Raw genomic sequence first — 21290 nt, 5'->3', positions numbered from 1 at the left:
ATATGGGCCTCAGGCTTGGTTGTCTTACGTCGTCGTTCCTCAGTGCAATAGCTAATATCAGTCCCCCACAAGGTGAGCTTCAGTGCCTCCCACAGCATCATTGGTGATGTAACCGATCCCACATTTTGCGTGAAATAATCATCAATGGTATGTTCTACGTGCTTATGGTATTCCGATATCGGGAGATTCCATAGTGATAGGTGTCAGTGAAAGACCCGTCATCTGGGGCCAACTTGGAGCCTAAGAGACACTATTGAATGATCGGACAGTTCTCTAGGTAGTATGGTAATATCTGATACTCTGTGCATATACGTGCGTGGAAACAGAAAGCAATCAAGGCAGTAGTAGGAGCCATGAACTGACAAAAAGAATGTTCAGCCCTCTGCCGATGAATGATGAGCCCGCCAGACATCCATCAGACCCAAGGCCATAATAAAGGAGGATAAATGTGTTGACCCGGTCTCCATGGCCTGCCCTCAGGGGCGTCATCGAGCCACACCCAGGGACACCACCCCGTTCTAATTGCCCCCCCAGCACCAAAACGCCACCAGGGAGGTCTCCTCAAAGTTCCGCCATGATGAGTTGGACCTGTTTCAGCACTTTGCCAGGGTTTTGGGGAGCTTATACTTTCTCTCCCTTTGAGAGAAGTGGGGGTCTATACGCAGAGGAGTGTGGGGTCTCACCTGGATACTTTCATCTGTCCACTGAAATACCTCTTCTTGGGAGTCACAAAAGAGCATCTTGGACTGATAGATAACTTTCAGTTTAGCTGAGAAGAGTAGCATATGTTGGATATTCAGCTCTCATAACCATTGTTAAACTGCCTGGAAGGATTGACGTTGTTGCTGTACTAGTCGGGAATAGTTGGAAAAAATAATTACTGCGTGAGATTGATACAGGATCTTGCCTTGGATCCGGGCATGTTTTAGGACTGCCTCTCAGTCCACATAATTTAAGAATTTTGCTTTGACTGGTCGAGGCTGGCAAATGGAGGAGGGCGCCGCACCAGAGCTCGTGAGCCAGCTCAATCACAAAGCATGAGGGGAGGGCCGACTGTGGCATTATTTCGCAGAGCATTTTGTTGAGGAAATGCTCCATTGAGGGTACTGCACACCCTTTGGGAAAGCCAACGAATCAGATGTTGTTGTAGCACACCCTGCCCTTCACATCCTCCACTACTGCTGCCAGTTCCTTGGACACGGAGGTAAGTTTGAACACGTTTGCTGTAGGGAACCGACTAAGTCCTTGACACCTGAGACTCGGGTCTTCGCCTCGGCTATCCACTCCACATTTCAGATTTCATGTGATATCTATTTTGGCACCAAGAGTGTCCCATGACTAGCTGCCAAAAGTGTGGCGTTATGCAGAATTGATGGTGTTTGTCCATCCGCTCCCGACACCAAAGCATGCCACCCTGGCTGAGCATTTTTATCTAGAGTGCTTTGTTTAGCACCTGGTGGAGCCTTGTCTGTGGCCATTCAACTCTGGTGTTGCCAGGCATTTCCTTCTTCTCCCGGAACACTCCGCACCCCAGCCAACCCTTCATACGCACACTTCAACCTGTATGGGGTGGCACGAGCAGTCGGTGCCTCAAGTCAATGTGCTGGTATGGGTGCACCAGGGCCGACCGCCCCATCCAAGGAAACCAACTGCTATGTCTACATGTGGGATATGGGGGTATGTGCACCCCCTACAACCCAGTTGAATGTCTAACACATCTCTTGTGTCCAACGGCAAGCCCACCACCTATAAGGCCTCCAACTGATCCCAAGACGCTGATTTCCAAGGGCCCAGGGTGGCAAACCACTGCCTCATTTAACTGCTATCTCATCTCATCTATTATTCCCAGTAAACTTTCAGTCAGGGGCCCTTCCCCGCCATGGGTCCCCAGGGAAACACAGGAACATGCTCTGGTCAGCAGGCCCTGGGACCACTGCTAGGCCCAAACGCACGAGGAATCAGCCACCACACAGGCACCATGTATACCCTCAATAAGGACAGTAGCTATTGTCTCTCGGCTCAGGCCTACCTCCTGCTGTGATGGCTGTCACAGCCTCAAGACCATAGAGGGTTATGTGGGGTTGATGACCCACAGAAGCACTGTGATAGCACTCTCTCATCCTGCACCTGGCCGCTCCACGCTCTTTGTCTCCCTGGGCCCGCTGCCTCCTCGTCGTCTGGGTGCATCCAGGGTAAATGACTGGGGACCTCCTAGTCTCGCATGGCTCCCATCACTATTGCTGTTTCTGATCTGGTTCCCTCTGCTGCCAGGGCCCCACCTCGGTGATGGAGTAATTGCCGATGTCAGGGCACCCTCAGCAAGTTTGGCTTGGCCCCAGTGTGCCATGCGGCAATTAAGGATTCCCCAGAGTGGGGAGGAGGCTGCCCAGTCCGTGGGGGGGGTTCACCACTCAGCTCCTCATCCCCCGGCCACAATGTATCAGGCAGACCCCTTCCGGCGTCTTCCTTGTTGCCATCCCGAGGGCTTCGTAGCCACGCCTGGCCATATCCGCAAGCAACATCTCCTCACGGCCACAACTAGGGTGCCCCAATCACCACGGGTGCACCCCTAGTAAAGTTTGTGCCTCCCAGGGTCACTACACACAGGATGGATGTGCCCCTGGATTAGTGTTGCGGAGGATCGTGTCGGATAAGTGGTGACACATAGGAGCAGTCCTAGGACGGGCCCGCCATGATCAGCATCCCGACAACCCCCCAATCATTTACTTTCTTTATATTGATGATTGAAAAATAATATAGGTAGTAAGTCTGAGACAAACATGTTCTGCCTTGTTGATAAAGACTTCCAGGAGCACACAAGGCTTCATGCTGTATTCAACCAGAATATTTTGTTAAAAATATCTTGCAGCAAAATATCATAGCCAAAATATAGGCTATTACAACATCCTTACAGTAAGCACATTTGGGTTAGTGTAGGTTTTCTGCACTTAACTCCACATTGTATCTCGGTGATACACACATTTTTTCAAGGTATGTGGATGTAGAGTTAAGAATAATAAATCCACATTCACCTATAATTCCTTATCTTAGCAAATGTGTGGTATTAGATCAATTGATCAGAACATTTTAGTACCACAATATTTTTCAACTCTGTATCCTGATACAGTCCTGCATGAGATGCACATAGTTCGACTGGATATTTACTGCACCTTACAATCAATGGTAGAGTAGTACTGTCACTGGTGAATGATTGCATCAATTTTTAGAACTTGTGTTTTGCGATAAAGATGGGCTATCTTGGGAAAAATCCTCTCAGATTTCCACAGCCAATTACGGTGACGTGAGGATAGGTGTGCTTGCTCTAATTTTTGAATTGTCTCATTTGAGAGTTCTGGGACCAAAGTTTATACTCACAAACATATTAACTGACAGTACCCATCAAAAATATTTTACCCAAGACTCTCATACTGCTTCTCCCCTTGCTTTCCTGCATCACAAGCATCATAGGTACCTAAAATGTTCTATTCTGGATTGTAGAGGAGACCAAAGATGGTAAACTTACAGGGATCCCAGAAAGAAAGAAATATTGGCACAGTCAATATTCCTGACTTTGATGAGCTAATGCATACACGTATTATAGCCTTATAGGCTATTAAAGGCCCGCTGCATCGTTAAAGGCCTGAGCCGAAGGCGAGGGACTTTAACAAAGCAGAGGGACTTTAAAAGCCGGTATAGCCCTGCTACGAAGGGCTATAAGGCTATTAGAACATTCTGCCACTAGAGGGCAGAATGTTCGAACAAATAAAACGAAGCCTTCAGGGAGCGCGAGGGGATTCAAATCCCCTCAGGCTCCCTGAAGTCTTTGTTCACAGCCAGAGCTGTGAACAAAGAAACATTGGAATGTTGGAGCTCCGGGCTTATACCAGCCAATATAAGCCCGGAGCACTCCATTGTTTTCAATGGAGCTTCCAACATTCCAATGTTCTAATTGTTCTTATCTGTATTCGCCAACTCATTAAAACCAGACCTAATGACTTTGGTGATAATGGTGATGGGAATGTTCATTGTGGTGGTAATAATGGTTGTTGTTTTACTGATGGTGTTGGTGGTGATAGTGGTGTTCGTTGTAAAGGTGGCAGAAATTGTGATATTGCTTGTGATGGTTGCAGTGGTGATAGTGCTAATGGTGCCGGTGATGATAATTATAATGCTGATAATGATGGTGATGTAATAGTTTTGGAGGTGATGGAGTAGTGGCAGAAATGGTTATGGTGAGATAGTAATTGTGATTTGTGAGAAATGTTAATGTTGGGATAGAGGTAGTGGTTGTAATTGTGTTTTAATCATGTAACAATGATAACCGTGGTGTTTGTGGTAACATTAGCAATGGTGGCCATAATAATTATTTTAATAACGGTGGTATTGATAATGGTGGTGGTAGTAATCGTAGTGATGACAAGGGCAATGTTACTGTTTATGGTAATGGTGATAGTGGTGGTGGTGGTAATGGTGGTGGTGGTAATGGTGGCAATGGTTGTAAGGGTGTTGGTGATTATTTGAATAGAGACATACCTGTGTGAAAGCAAAACAAAACATTGAGGAGTCAGGATTTCAGTGAAATATGGGCAAGAATATTTTTTTAAAGTACAAGAAAGAATTGTTTCTATATGCAGTGCTTGTATGAGATACATTTTTAATTCTATAAATATTGTGTATTTTTGGGGTGTAAACTAGTCTCTCTTGCATTGGAATGAAAACACTTTATAGAAGGCAGAATGATACACCGAACAGCCGTAAACATGTGGTGAGAGCTTAATACTCTTGGTGGAGCCAAAGTCCACTGAATGTATAATTTAAAGAATTTTTAACAATACATCTTGCAAGCAGCTGCACTCTCAAGCAATATTTACAAAGGACACCACCCATTCCACCAAGAGGATATTCATCAATCTGGATGGAGATTATAACAAAATTCTGAATGATCGAGGGAATTCTTGCTTGTCACATCCTTCAAAAACTATAGTTGCTTCACATCCTCTCCTCAATCACAAGTGCCTTTGCTTTTAGGGAACGGGTGTCTGACACTAGTTTGTTCACAAGGGAGATCAGATGTCACAGATGGGCATTCAAGGTATTAGTTTTGCACTTTAATCCGGAGTTGTTCTCATATATTTAAATGAATGGCTGGCGGAGTTAGAAGAGTTTTGCCCACTCTGCCTTCTGCTTGGAACGCGGAGTTCTGGCAAAACTCCACCAACCGCTGAGTGGCAGAGTTTTTTCTCACAGGTGTCTCACCAACATTATGTTTGCGAGTGTGAGCGTGAACTTGCATCCCCTAGAATGATGTTCGGGCGCTAGAACACCACCCATCACGATTTTTTAATGCGGTCACAGCAGTTCACGATCGTGCGCGTTGAGAAAGCTGCTGCTTGAATAGAAAATCTACTCGAGTGGCAGAAAGAAACAGCACCCTCTGGTGCACTGCATAGCACCATTGGTGCTGGTTTTACAGCACAGAACAAGCTCCCTGTGCTAAAAAACAGCACAAGCAGCGCAATGTGTAGAATTCTGCCGACTTGCGGAACTCCGCGGAATTTCGCAGAGTTCTTATGTAAGATCGCAAAATTCCATGGAGAAAAACTCTGCAAGTTACACCCACCCCTAATGAGAAACTGTAACACTTTGATTTTCTTGCATAATAGATTAGAATAATTTGTTTTCTGGTTAAAGGCAGAAAATCCTTGCTTATATCTTTCAATGAACATGTATACTGATTGATGCGCCTGTTGTAGAAATATATCAGTCATGTCAAAGTACACTGGCATTTAATATTATAAAGTCATTTAGTTGTAGATGAGCATTAAAAACATAAACATGCATTTACCATTTGACTGAAAACTCCACGCAGCAACTTGTCAATTAGTTCTTCACATTTTATGGGATCCATACTGTGAACGGAGCCTCCACTCTAAGTGAGAAGACATAAGGTAAAATCCATGAGATATATATTCAAGGTTTATTTAATACAATCTTATATTGTGTATTTACCAGCATCAATTGCATGGTTTAGCCTGTACTAAAGTAATTGTTTAATGGTATGATTTTCAAATTCCGATTTTTCAGAATTTGGAAAGGTTTGAGCCTCAGAAATTATGAGAATGCAGTTGCAAGTATAGCTGTGCTGGTCTGGCCACAATGAACTCAATACAATGACGACAGAGTCTCTTGATGATTGTGATTGATTGCAGTGTCATGATGAGCATCCTCTTCACAGTGGTTTAGAAAACATTTTAAAGAAAAGGTCGATTGCATGCTGATTTAGTGTCTGCAAGCCAGTTTGCAAAGCATAACAAAGAAATCTTCTCTGAGAAGCAGTTTCCTAAACTGGTATATTATTGGTGATCATTCCAAACTAAGCCTAAGAATAAGACCAACGTCTGGGCAAGGAAAGCAGGTAAATGGAAACACGCAATTGTAAGGCCTCTGCTAATAAAGCAATTGGCTGATCCAGAAAAATGTGAGAACTATCGACCAATATGTCTCCTGCCGGGAATTGGTAAAGTCCTGGAAGAACATGCTAATAAAAGTTTGTCTTTATATTTTGAAACCAATAATATTGTGCATCAGTCACAGACTGGCTTTCATGCAGGCAGTAGCACCAAAACTGCTCTTGTTGCGGCCACAGGAGGGTTGCAGTCCATCTTAGATCAGGGTGGAACTACGGCGCTGATCCTGTTGGATCTCAGTGCGGCATTTGATACAGTTTCACATAAGGTATTAATCTCTAGGCTAAAATAAACTGGAATCCCTGGATCTGCACTTAAGTGGCTAAGTTTGTTCCAGTCCAACAGAACCTTTCGAGTCTGCAAAGGGACGACTTTCTCAAACATCTACTCACTTAATTGTGGGGTCGCTCAAGGGTCCAAACTCAGTCTTACGCTTTTCAACCTGTATGCCAACCCAATTGGCAGAAATCATAAATAATGATGTTTTCATCAGAATATAGTATGCTGATGACACTCAGATTGTTATTGCTCTCTCCCTCCAAACTATTAACACCTCAACCCCTCTAAATGCTTGCATTTAACATGCTGTGGAGTAGATGGCAGGAAATAGGCTTAAGCACAACAGGAAAAAAACTGAGGTGCTGGTGGTAGGGAATTACCCCTTGAGATGGATCAAAATGAACGGGCCTGATTCTCTTGGTAATCACCCCTCTCCAAAATCTGAATTCAAAAGCCCTGGCATATGGATTGACAGGAAAATGACAATGGCAACTCAAGCCTAAAAACTGGCATCTTCCTGCTTCAACATATTAAGAGCTTTAAGAAAAATGCTTATATGGCAGCCAGAGTCTTCTCGTAGACTGGTAATACAGGGTTTAGTTATCTCCAGACGTGACTACAGGAACTCAGTAATTGGGAAGCCCAAATTCCGTTATAAAAAGACTTCAGTTATTCAAAATGACGCAGCACAATTTCTTCTCAAAATTCCCAGGTGCCACTCTGTTACCACTGCCCTGGCAAGCCTTCATTGGTTGCCTGTATCCAAGAGGATACATTTTAAAGTATTGTGTATGGCTCATAAAGCGATACATTAAAGAAGTCCTAAGCTGATCCAAAATCTGCTTACAACATACACTCCTGCAAGAATGTTGCGTTCTAATATTCAACATTTGCTCGCAGTACCTAGGATCAGGAGAATCAGGAGTGGCTACAGATCCTTTGCATTCCTAGCACGTAAACTTTGGAATAGATTGCCACTGAAGTTAAAGCAGACTAACTCTGAACCAGATGGTAGAGTCATACTTACCAACAATAGGAGGAAAATACGGTGACCGGTAATCCAACAATGACCCGGAAGGCTGGCTTTCCTATATGAAACTTTCATACCGACCCTATTGGAAGCAGAATAGTTTATAACTATAGATGGTTCTTTTACCTCTCTAACTGGAGTTGCTAAAACCCATGAAACATTGACATCTAACCTAGTTGATATATTCTATCCAATAGGTTCTTCTAGGGGGGGTAAAAAGGACAAGCAGTCTTGGTTTGATGATAGCTGCAGGGGGACCTAGTGGGCTCTGATAGACGGCATTAAATCCAAGGATAGGATTAAAATTTAAAAAATGAGGGTATTGCCCTAGCAGAAAAAACTGAGAGATGGATAAATGGGATCTCTGACATAATTTCGACAGACAGAATATCGACCTACAAATATATCGCAACAAAAATATCGATGACAAGAATATCGACATCCTATCTACAACATGGTAAGTACAAAAATATCGAAAATTAAATATCGATGTCAAAAATATCGTTATTAAAAATATCGTTTTTCTTTTACTTTAAAAATATAAGTAAAATAAACCAAATTATACTTAGAAATTAAATAAACATAATTAAATATATTGTATAATAAATAAAATGTATAATTAATATATATAATTTAATAAAACTTTAATTAAACATGTACATATAATATATAATCTATATACTTACTGAATAATTAATTTTACTAATAATTTCTGTAACGTATACATTATTAAATGTTTTTAAAAATTACCAATACATCTATACACATAAAATAATAACATTAATAAATATTTAATAATTACATATAGCAAATAATAATCAATATTTTTAATGTGATTAATTTTTATTATTAATGATATATCACAATAGGAAAAAAATACAAAACATATGAAATATCAGACACAATAAAACTACTAGTCCAACTCCAACAAAAACAACAATAAGGAAAATGTTGGATACCGTAGGGGTAAAAATTACTATTCCAACTCCAAAGAGTGCAACAGTAGGGAAAGCGTTGGATAGCGTAGGGTTAAAATTACTATTCCAACTCCAGAGAGTGCAATAGTAGGGAAAGCGTTGGATAGCGTAAAGGTAAAAATTACTATTCCCAATCCAGAGAGTGCAACAGTAGGGAAAATGTTGGATAGCGTAGGGGTAAAAATTACTATTCCAACTCCAAAGAGTGCAACAGTAGGGAAAGCGCTGGATAGCGTAGGGGTAAAAATTACTATTCCAACTCCAGAGAGTGCAACAGTAGGGAAAGCGTTGGATAGCGTAGGGGTACAAATTACTATTCCCACTCCAGTAAGTGAAACAGTAGGGAAAGCGCTGGATAGCGTAGGGGTAAAAATTACTATTCCAACTCCAAAGAGTGCAACAGTAGGGAAAGCGTTGGATAGCGTAGGGTTAAAATTACTATTCCAACTCCAGAGAGTGCAATAGTAGGAAAAGCGTTGGATAGCGTAAAGGTAAAAATTACTATTCCCACTCCACAGAGTGCAACAGTAGGGAAAACGTTGGATAGCGTAGGGGTAAAAATTACTACTCCAACTCCAAAGAGTGCAACAGTAGGGAAAGCGCTGGATAGCGTAGGGGTGAAAATTACTATTCCAACTCCAGAGAGTGCAACAGTAGGGAAAGCGTTGGATAGCGTAGGGGTACAAATTACTATTCCCACTCCAGTAAGTGAAACAGTAGGGAAAGTGCTGGATAGCGTAGGGGTAAAAATTACTATTCCAACTCCAAAGAGTGCAACAGTAGGGAAAGCGTTGGATAGCGTAGGGGTAAAAATTACTATTACAACTCCAGAGAGTGCAATAGTAGGGAAAGCGTTGGATAGCGTAAGGGTAAAAATTACTATTCCCACTCCAGAGAGTGCAACAGTAGGGAAAGTGTTGGATAGCGTAGGGAAAAGAATTACTATTCCAACTCCAGAGAGTGCAATAGTAGAGAAAACGTTGGATAGCGTAGGAGTAAAAATTACTATTACCACTCCAGTGAATCCAACAGTAGGGAAAGCGTTGGATAGCGTAGGGGTAAAATTTACTATTCCCACTCCAGAGAGTTCAACAGTAGTGAAAATGCTGGATAGCGTAGGGGTACAAATTACCATTCCCACTCCAGTAAGTGAAACAGTAGGAAAAGCGCAAGATAGCGTAGGGGTAAACATTACTATTCCCACTCCAGTAAGTGAAACAGTAGGGAAAGCGCTGGATAGCGTAGGGGTAAAAATTACTATTCCAACTCCAGAGAGTGGAACAGTAGGAAAAGCGCTGGATAGCGTAGGGGTAAAAATTACTATTCCAACTCCAGAGAGTGCAACAGTAGGGAAAGCATTGGATAGCATAGGGGTACAAATTACTATTCCCACTCCAGTAAGTGAAACAGTAGGGAAAGCGCTGGATAGCGTAGGGGTAAAAATTACTATTCCAACTCCAAAGAGTGCAACAGTAGGGAAAGCGTTGGATAGCGTAGGGGTAAAAATTACTATTCCAACTCCAGAGAGTGCAATAGTAGGGAAAGCGTTGGATAGCGTAAGGGTAAAAATTACTATTCCCACTCCAGTGAGTCCAACAGAAGGGAAAGCGTTGGATAGCGTAGGAGTAAAAATTACTATTCCCACTCCAGAGAGTGCAACAGTAGTGAAAACGCTGGATAGCGTAGGGGTACAAATTACTATTCCCACTCCAGTAACTGAAACACTAGGGAAAGCGCTTGATAGCGTAGGGTTAAAAATTACTATTCCAACTCCAGAGAGTGGAACAGTAGGAAAAGCGCTGGATAGCGTAGGGGTAAAAATTACTATTCCAACTCCAGAGAGTGCAACAGTAGGGAAAGCATTGGATAGCATAGGGGTACAAATTACTATTCCCACTCCAGTAAGTGAAACAGTAGGGAAAGCGCTGGATAGCGTAGGGGTAAAAATTACTATTCCAACTCCAAAGAGTGCAACAGTAGGGAAAGCGTTGGATAGCGTAGGGGTAAAAATTACTATTACAACTCCAGAGAGTGCAATAGTAGGGAAAGCGTTGGATAGCGTAAGGGTAAAAATTACTATTCCCACTCCAGTGAGTCCAACACAAGGGAAAGCGTTGGATAGCGTAGGAGTAAAAATTACTATTCCCACTCCAGAGAGTGCAACAGTAGTGAAAACGCTGGATAGCGTAGGGGTACACATTACTATTCCCACTCCAGTAAGTGAAACACTAGGGAAAGCGCTGGATAGCGTAGGGTTAAAAATTACTATTCCAACTCCAGATAGTAAAACAGTTGGGAAAGCACTGGATAGCATAGGGATTCTATAAACATAATAACCAATTAAATAATTAGTTATAAAAAAATAGCATATTAATAATTAATTTACAAAATATGTATTATTAAATACCAATTATTTAAAATAAATATTTATATAAATAACTTTAAATTACATCCCACACTATTCCCCCTTTAACACAAAACACACTACACACACAAAATACACAATACATTTAAATATCAGTTTATCTATTATTTACAATTAATAATACATTCTTTATAATTAATATACTTATTATTTACAAATTTATACATATTAACTACCAAATTACAATTATTCACAAATTAATTATTATTTAACAATACATTAATTAGCAATAACAACAAAGAACATGACATAATAAATTATTTATATTTACTATATTTAACGTACTAATAACAATTAATTACCAATTAATAATTAATTAACAAATAATTATTATTAATTACAAATAATTAAAAATTATCAGTAATTATTTGAATTTAATTACATCCCACCCTATTCCCCTATAAACCCACAACCCACTACACATAAAAATTCACATAATTAATTTAAGCATCAATTAATCACTTAATAAAATTAAATCACCAATTAATTAGTAATTAACAATTAATTAATTAACAATACCAATAAAGAAATATTAATATTAAACTAATTATAACTTATATATTTAACCAATTAATACAATTAATAATTAATTAACAATTAATTAATCAATTAATATATTTAATTAACAATTAGTAATTAATTAACGATTAATTAATCATAAATACCAATTAAACAATACATATTAATTAATTAATTATAATTAAATTACTTCCCACCCTATTCCCCTATAAACCCACAACCCGCTCTGATACTAAAACGCTAAATTATATTTTAAATAATTATTAATCTCTAAACATTTATTTTTAAATGTATTAAAATACATTACAATAATCTTTCACATACAAATAAAATACATATTAAAATACATTACACTAATAAAATATCGATATTCTAGACATCGAAATTTTTGATTACGATATTACTTACATCTATATTAATGACTTCGATATTATTAACTTCGATAATACTTACCTTGGGGTCGATAATATTCTGTCCATCGATATTCTTGACTTCGATATTCTTTACCTACGATATTTACAACTCGATATACTTGTAGGTCGACATTTAAAACTCGATATTTAGACTGCTCACCGGATAAATGGGACTCCCTGAAAAGGGCCCTGTTAAACAATGATATGAAAGCCTTTTGGAACATAATCAATACAGGCTGTAGTGATGGGAAGCTTGCCATAGAGCCTAATTTAGCAGCAGACATCTGGAAGGGGCATATACACTATGCTGGAGTTTGAGGATGCCACCATAGCATAAGCAATCATCGCACTGCAGAACACCCACATAGAGGCCCCTGAGATAACTTTGACCAAAATAGTCAGCGCCATAAGCAAAATAGCACAGTGCAGCGCACCTGGGCTAGACAAGATACCAGGAGACCTCTTCCGCACAAAACCAAAAATTTGGGGGCCCTACTTGAGGGTGTTCTTTAATGCCATACTGCAGGCAATGACAATCACAGGAACATCGGCTGGAGCTGAAATCTTCCCACTTTTGCCTATTAACTACCGACCCATCAGTTTAATTGATGTAACCCGGAAAATCTTTGCCCGGGTACTGTTGGACCGTCTTCAGGCCTGGATGGATGAACATAAAATCTTGAGTCCATTCCACGTAGGCTTTAGGAAAAACATCCCCACTATTGATCAAGTATCTAGGCTCTGAAGTCTTTATTGGAAAACGGTGTCTATAGAAAGTGGCAGTCTCTATTCAATATTTGTGGACCTTAAGATCGCTTTTTATCTGGTACCCAGGGACAATCAGTGGGCTGTACTTAGTGATCTTGGGGTTCCCATCTATCTTTGGTACATGCTCAGGAGGTTGCATGAAGGCAATTATGCCCAAATCAGGTATGGTAAGCTTGGTGAGCTTACCACACCACTTGCAGTTAACAGAGGAGTCAGACAAGGTTGTGTGCTCATCCGCACCAAGTTCTGCTTATATATTAATGCATTGGTTGATTTATTGAAGGAGGTGAAGGACATCGACGTCCCGAAGTTAGCACATTGAAAAGTGTCTGCAATTATGTTTGCCAATGATACACTTTTGCTTTCCAAGTCACCAATGGGCATCCAGAGGATCCTCAATAGTTTTGGTGTTTTCTGTAAAAGCAGGGGGCTGGAGATCAACATACAGAAGAAGCAATATAATGGTCTTTAACCCAGTTGTCTTGACATGCTCTAATCCCCACTTGATAGGTACCCAGCTTGAGAGGGTATCAGTATTCGAATATTAGGTCTCACCCTTATGGAAAAAATGGACAAGCCTCAAGTTAGCACATAATACGTTATATTCTTACACTATAGCTAGATGTAAGGGCTATCAAATATTTCTAAATTAGATACTTTGAATGTTCTATCTTAAATAATCTGATTTGCAGACATCTAAAGAATTTTAGCTTCTTTCCATGGATGCTCGAGAGAGAGAGAGGATAGTGATGATGTTGACACATAGCTCAGTTTAATTCCAGGCATTTCCCTGCCTCCTGGTGAAAATGGTTTTCAGCATTAAGCTATTAGATCATCCATTTTATTTGGCTAGTAAACATGGTGAATCAGTAGAGAAATTATGTGATTAGCCCAACTCAAGAGGAAAGTGAACTCCTCTGTATTTCAAGCACTGTTATATATTATTTAACACATTTAGGGGGAGATTTACAAATTTTTACAGCAACACAGCATAGGAGCCAATGTTTCTTGTTCTGCTTTGCCCTAAGAGAGAGCAGGTGCAGTATCTTATCTAATAAGATATGGTGCTGCTTTCCCCCAAACACTCATACACTTTTATGCTGTCTAGTGCCATACATACATCTTTGCACCCCAGTGCAAACGTTTTGTACAGGAAGTATACCCCTCCAGTGCACACTCCTATGCTTAGACATACTTTAAAACATTTACAACATTGTATGTGTGCTGCACAGTGCAGCATAAATGAAACCTGAGAAATGTCTGAATAAATGAGATGTGAGAAATGTTAGGAGAAATAAAAACATTTCTCTTTGTTAACGCTTGCCTAAAGGAGGCCTTGTTTTTTGGCACAAAGCCCTGTCTACCATTCTTAGTAGATAGAGTTTTGCATCAAAAACCATGAATGTTAGCATGAGAACGCGCCTCTAATGGAATACCCTGTTGACCTAAAGTAATGCAAAGTATCGCAAACTGATACATGATTTATTTTTTGGGACAGTTTCAAGTGCAGAAAGGTTTTTCACTGAAAAGTAACTACTTTAGCAACATTTTTCGCAGTTTGTGCCACTTTCTTTGACATTGTACCAGTGCTACGTATTGATAATTCTGCATCTTTTGTTTTAATTGTTAAGAATTTGCTCCTCATTTTTAGGTTTTAGCCAATACTACAGAGGAGTCCGACTGATAAGTCTTCTGATCTACAGGCCCTTCAAAGAGTGTTTTCATTCAGGCAGAAACTAAAGAGAACTCTGACAACCAAGTGCTGATGATCGGGAGGATTGAGAGCTGCAGTTTTTTTAAAAGTGGTTTTAGATGATTGATTGTGGATTAAACCACAGCTGCTATATGGAAAGTGATTTTAGGTCAGCTTTCCAGATGGTGGGTGGCCTCCCAAGATTGTGTTTGATAGGGACAGTTTTTCTTGAACTATTGAATGTGGCAGATGGAATTACTTCTCTTTAATAGCTGCAGTCGGCCTAGGATCAGGATTTCGGTCACATTGGTGGTAAGTTTATGCCATTTTAGCTCATCAGGGATCAACTGCTTTGTAGTCTTTTGATAAATCAGTGTAGTGATCTTTATGTCACATGACACATGCAGATGTGTATGGGATTGTCTCTAGCTACTCATTGGTGCCAAATGCTAATGCTTGTTCTAATGGTGACATTGGCATTACGTCTTATCTTTGGGTAGAAATTGGAATGTATCTAATATTTACATCCAGTAGATGTTCTGTTATAGCTCTTCCCTGTACACTGTTTCCTCTTTAGAAGACGGTTTTTATATAATTGCTGGTTGTTTTATGAACTGTTAAATGCCCCAATTTTGTTTTGTTTGCCATTTAGATTTTTTTCTCTTTTGAATTTGTGATCATTGCCATATGACAATTCAATAGAGATGATTTTGGACGTGTTGCTGGAGTTGTATATTTCAAGAGCATTGAAACATGTAGCTTATTAGTTGGAGTACGAATTATAAACATTGTGGTCCTGATCATTTGCTCCAGAATAGTCACTAGCTGCAAGCTGAGGATATTTGCTGAGGATATACCTCAAACAATACAGTTAGACAGGAATGCGTGTGAGTCAAAACATTTACCTGAATCATCTCATCCGTTTCCTCAATGTTTAACTGTGGAAGACCCTGTAATAGAATTAAGAAGCAGTGAGTAAGAGGCACATTCACCAAACTATTGCTCCCTGTTATATGTAATACCCCTTTAGTTGCTGGAGATCACTCTCAAGGTTTGGACCTTACTTTGCCTCAATGTAAGAATTTGTGGAGAAGAGTTGAGTGCACCCTTCCTTTTTTTGTATATTATATTGATTAATGTATCCGTTATGGAGCATTCCAGAATGTAATAATCCCAAAAGTAGCTTGTCGCACCTATGTGATGCAGCATGTCTCCTCCAGGGCCTGAAGAAGTATGCACACATGACCCCCCACCGTAATGGGCTCCATTGGCTCCCTTTTCCAGCCGACACCATCTTCAAAACTAACTGCATCATTTATCATTTACAAAGCCATTCACAAACAGAACCCCTGCCTATTTTACAGAGAAAATCAACTCTGGTGTTCTTAGCACACCCACCGCCAGGACACCATCAGGCTAAGGAGTTATACAAAAAAAAGCAAGACAACATGCCTTTTCTGTGCATACACCTAGGATCGGGGAACAACACCCATGTATCCATAAGGAGCACCCCAATGCTGCTCCAATTTAGGAAAGAGTTGAAAACTAACTTCTTTAAAGAACACTACATCAAAATGCACTAACTGTCCACAATTCAGCTTTCTCTCTTATTACTCAATTTTCAGCATTCCTTTGACCATGTACAGCATGCCACTGCCTTTTAGCTAGGTTTATGTTATAGAAATACCATATACATACAAACAGTAACCTTTTCTGCATATTTAGGCTTGACCTGATTTTTTAGTAGTAACACCACAAACCAGTAGTGCGTAGCCAAACCTAAAAACGTGGTATTACTTTGAATGTATAATTAAATGAGAAAAATGGTGCAGGTACAATTGTTCTGCAAATTTTTACACATTTAAAGCTGCACCATTAGCATCCAGGAGCGGCCCATTGCAGGTAAACGCAGTGGGGCGGGGAGGGAATTGACAGACGATGACAAGGGAAAATTAAATTTAACAAAAACACTTGCCGAGTGGCAATGCGGCAAGCACAAGGTAGGTGGCTTTCTTTTTCTTAAATTTAATTTTCCCTTGTTGTCGTCTGTTGACTCCCTCCCCACCCCACCCTACCAATCTTACCTGCACAGGCCACTCCTGTTAGCATCATCTTTCTGGGTGTGCTAATGGGTGTAACAAGATGTTTGATCATTTTGATCTTATTTCAAGAAGGATCTGAAAGTGAAAATATTAGACCTCATTTGCGAAAAAACCTCTACTCCTTAGGGTTCTGCCTATATTTGGAGAAGATTCACATTTTGTTTCAAAATTCTCAAAGGACTTTTTGATTACTCCTGGAAAGGGTCAACTGCTGCAGTTTTTCCAGGAGTATTATTGAATACGTTTGTGATTTCCATTTTTGCATCAGCAAGTATTGATACGTATAGTTACCCATATGAACATTCTATAACAAGTGCAAAAGCAATTTCTATCTCCTTTATGTCATCATTTCTTTCCATTGAGAACATCTTTCTACTCGTAGAGGCCCACCTTTCCCTACACACCAACAATGTTTATGTCTTCTACCAATTCCTACCAGGGAAACTGACTTACTTCTGCCCTTGATTTGTGTAAAACTTTCAGGGTTCCCAGGGTGGAAATGGGTCACAAAAAGTTACTGAATAGTCAAAAACTATTCAATTTGCATCAGCATTATTTGATCTTTACTGTCTCTCACCACACGTGTTTGCCAGGCGGTGACGGAATGTAAAGGAATTGCTACATGTCCACCCAGCCTGATTGGGTGGGTGAACATGCAGCCATGTTTCCTGACAGGTGCTTACTCTGCCAGGGCCGTTGGAGAGGTTTGGCTATAGCAGTGATGGAGTATTCACCGCCCTAGCCAAACCGATGGTCCACCCGCATTAAAATTGGGCTGACAGACCTTTATGTTGGTGGTATGTATACTCTGTCAGCGTTGTGACAGAGAATACATACTGCCAACATTAAAATCAGGCACTAAATATTTAATGTCTGTAAAGCACCTTTTATAAAGGTTAAAATGACATTCACCCTTTAAAAAAAAAACTGAACTAAACTAAAATTATACAAGAAACAGCGTGTAAAAAAAGAGATCTGAATAAACATTGACTGGTATGAGCAACAGTCAATGTTTTCAAAATTGTCTCACTTTTGTCTAGCATTGTTCCACTTTGGGGATTTGTGTACTGATCCTCACAATCACTGGTGTGGGATGGCACATGTGTAAAGTTGTAAGTCAAAACTCCTCCTTGATTGATTTAGAATAAGAATAGTCAAAGTACTTTGATAAGTACAGGTTGTTGTTTTATTTATTCCAACATAAAAAGTTCTGTTTCTTCCTGTATTTTTTATTATTTTAATATTTCTTTCTTCACATTTAAAGCAAAGTGAACAGCCGACAAGTGTTTCACGCAGAGGCTCTGAATTGGGCATACTAGTGGGAGAACCGTGTTTGGGATTACCCTGGGACTACGATCTCTGTGAACAGACTAAAAAATTATCGCTCTGCCCCTTTTTTTGTGTGAAGCAATTATGAAAAACCAAATGTTAAGCTAAAATACTGTGCCACAATTTTTGAATAACCAGCCTTGAAAAAGCCCTGGCCCAATTCAGAGCCTCTGGGTGAAACACGTTGTATAAAAAATACAGGAAGAAACAGAACTTTTTATGTTTGAATAAATAAAACAAAAACCTGTACTTATCAAAGTACTTTGACTATTCTTATTCTAAATCAATCAAGGAGGATTTTTGACTTACAACTTTACTCATGTACCCTGTCTGAGACCATAGAGTTCCAGTGTCTCGAGTCAATCTCCATAAACAATAAATATTTTATATACTGGGCAATTCTCTCTGGAATCGGGATCCCTGGACCTTAGCAACCCTGCACCTGGGATGGCACATGTCCCTGTTTTTACATCTCACAGCAGGCTGAGAATAAAAAACAAATAGGAGCAGTTTTTGATGCCTCCGGTGGCCATGGATGTCACTCACACAGAACAAAAACTGTACAGAGGTGCCTAAGAGGGAAGCACAGCCTGTTGAAAACTGAAGGGAGGAAGGAGCTGCAACACAAAAGGCATGTTACACACTACAGTTTTAAAAAACATGTTCAGCTTTAAAGATGCTAAATATGGTACGAACACCTGAACTGTAGTAGCATGAATTGTGTTGGCGGAGTATGGGGTGGGTTTGCGTGGAGGATTCCATTTTTGTAAGAAAGCTCACACTAATTCATCAGCAAGACTAGGCAAATGGCCAGTCTATTTCGGGGACCCCTTATTGTACAGAGTAATTAGCTACGGTGATTTCAATGTATGGCCACAATTAACATACAACTTTGTGCCTTTAGTATTTTTTAGCAGTTCTCTTTTCACCAGTTTGGGACCACCTGCTGTTAGCTTGACTTTGGCCTATATTTATTATACCCACCATGTAAAAACAGACAGAAAGTGTGACTATGTGCTACTCAATCACAAAGGAGGGACTCTGGGCTTTTTGGACAGGTCCAGCATATGTACCCAAACTTATTAAAGATACAGTAAGAATGCTGTTAGGAACAGCATACTATGTGCAATTCATCATCCTTTAACAAGTGGTGGAGTTAATGGTCATCCGTCAACTATACTCAATTAGCCATGGAAACATAATAAAATCACAATTCTGTGTGAATGAAAACCACACGGGATATGCAGTCCAGGGAATGTGGTGCTCATTTACACTGTTGACACTGTGTCAATGTGCTCACATAATGACAGGCATAGGAAAAGAGAGGATGGTGGCTTCTGCATGTATTGTCTACAAAACTGTAAGCAAAGTGTCTCCACAGGTTAATTATGTCCTGTGACATGATGATGGAATGTTGGCCAACCTAGACTGTCTGGAATAAGATGTCACATGCTCATGTCCTCCCATACACACCCGGCTACTTGGCTGAAGTGGAACAGGAAGTGCAATGTGTTTGTTTAGAAATGAATATTGTAGTAAGAAAATGGCTCATCAGGATGCAGAGGCAAGATACCCTGCAAAATGCAAAATACAAAATGCGAGCATTAACATTACCATCACTTACAGTGCGGCTGCCCAACTTCCAAAAAAGAGCACTTCAAGCATCTTTCAAATATGTAAAGATTTGGGGAATAGCAAGTGTTGGAGCCGGCCTCGTGGCGTGGTCCTGTTCCCCCTCGCTAAGCCGCATGAGGTCCCCTGCACCTCGGGGCTCCTCCATTTTGGATTGTACGTGACTCTACGCAATCGCCCACGTGACCCCGCTCCACCCGGCCTCGGTCCCAGCGAGGCCCGACATCGAGGCGCCAACCCCTGGCCAAGGGGATACCACGTGAACACTTCCCCACTCCCGGCGGAGAGCAGTATCGATGGGACCCCCAACCGTCCTCCCACACCTAGTTGCGATTGCCCCACAGCTCTCTGGGGCCTGGCGCCTCTCCTGCTGGGCGTCTGGCCGCTCCCAACCCGGCCTCTCCGCCCCCCAGACGCAAGGGTCCGGACATCAAAGGGCTCCAGACCTATATCTGGGGCGACCCGGCACCAAGACAGCAGTTGTATCCCGGAGTCAAGAGCCCTGCTGATCGGATCGCGGCTGACCCTACGGAGAAAGACTCATCCTGGAACCACGCTCTGAGCCCTGCTGACTACGTCACAGCTCCACCGTGCTTAAAGACCTTCACGAACCTTTGGGGCCCTGCTGACGCTGTCGCGGCCCGACCTTGTTGAACTTACCATCAGAGCCCAGCTGACCTCGTCGCGGCTCGACCGAAGCGGACCTACCACCGGAGCCCTGCTGACTGTGTCGCGGCTCGACCCAAGCGGAACTACCACCCGAGCCCTGCAGACACCGTCTCGGCTCTCCACGTCCGAGCTGCTTTTAGACCAGCACGCAAGGTCTGGCGCAGAGCCTCCCCGTACCAGGCTGGTACTAAGACTGTCCCGCTACCCTGTCCCTACAAAGACATTGAGACTCTTTCTGGATCACTCGATCCCACTGTAAATATATTGAATGTGCTACCATTGATAAAGTACCGAGATAAGCAACTGATACGGAGTCCGGTGTGGTGGTGTTACTGGGCCTAGTACGATCACAGGAGAAGGACCTCCCCTAGGAGGCTTCTCAGCGGCGCTCGGCTATAACTTTGCGGTAGGAAGGTGCCCCGGAGTGGTTCCCCCGACTCCCCGGTGGTCCTCCCTCCAACATTTGGTGGCCAGCGACGGGATCCGAGCCAGACGCAATCGTACAGGCAAGTAACGCACCCGCTACCTAACCAGACGGAAAAAGGAAGAGAACCATGAATGGCCAAGAAGCAACCGTGGTCACAACCTTCCAGCCAGAAAGGCTGGAATAATACACCCACAAAGAACTGAAACAATTCTGCAAGGACAGAGGGATCCCAACCACAGGATTGGGCACCAAGGAAGAAATGCAGAAAGCCCTGAAAGCCTGGGCAGAATCCGAGGCCACTCCACCCCGAGCCGAAGGGACCTCGGCCCGGGACGAAAACCTGCCACCGACCATAACCCCGACAGATGAGGGACGAAGCATCACGGAAGCCGGCCTATCCCACGAAGAAATGCGAGAACGGGAGAGGGTCCGGACACACGAATTGGAACTCGCACGACTCCGGCTGGACGGTGAACTCCTGCTGGCGGAGAAAAAATTAGCCTTGGAGCAACTACGGCTACAGGAGGAAATCGAAGAAAAGAAACGGCATCGAGAACTAG

This window comes from Triturus cristatus, chromosome 7 (assembly GCF_964204655.1).
Source record: "Triturus cristatus chromosome 7, aTriCri1.1, whole genome shotgun sequence".
Classification (NCBI taxonomy): domain Eukaryota; kingdom Metazoa; phylum Chordata; class Amphibia; order Caudata; family Salamandridae; genus Triturus; species Triturus cristatus.
This window is presented reverse-complemented; position numbering follows the sequence as displayed.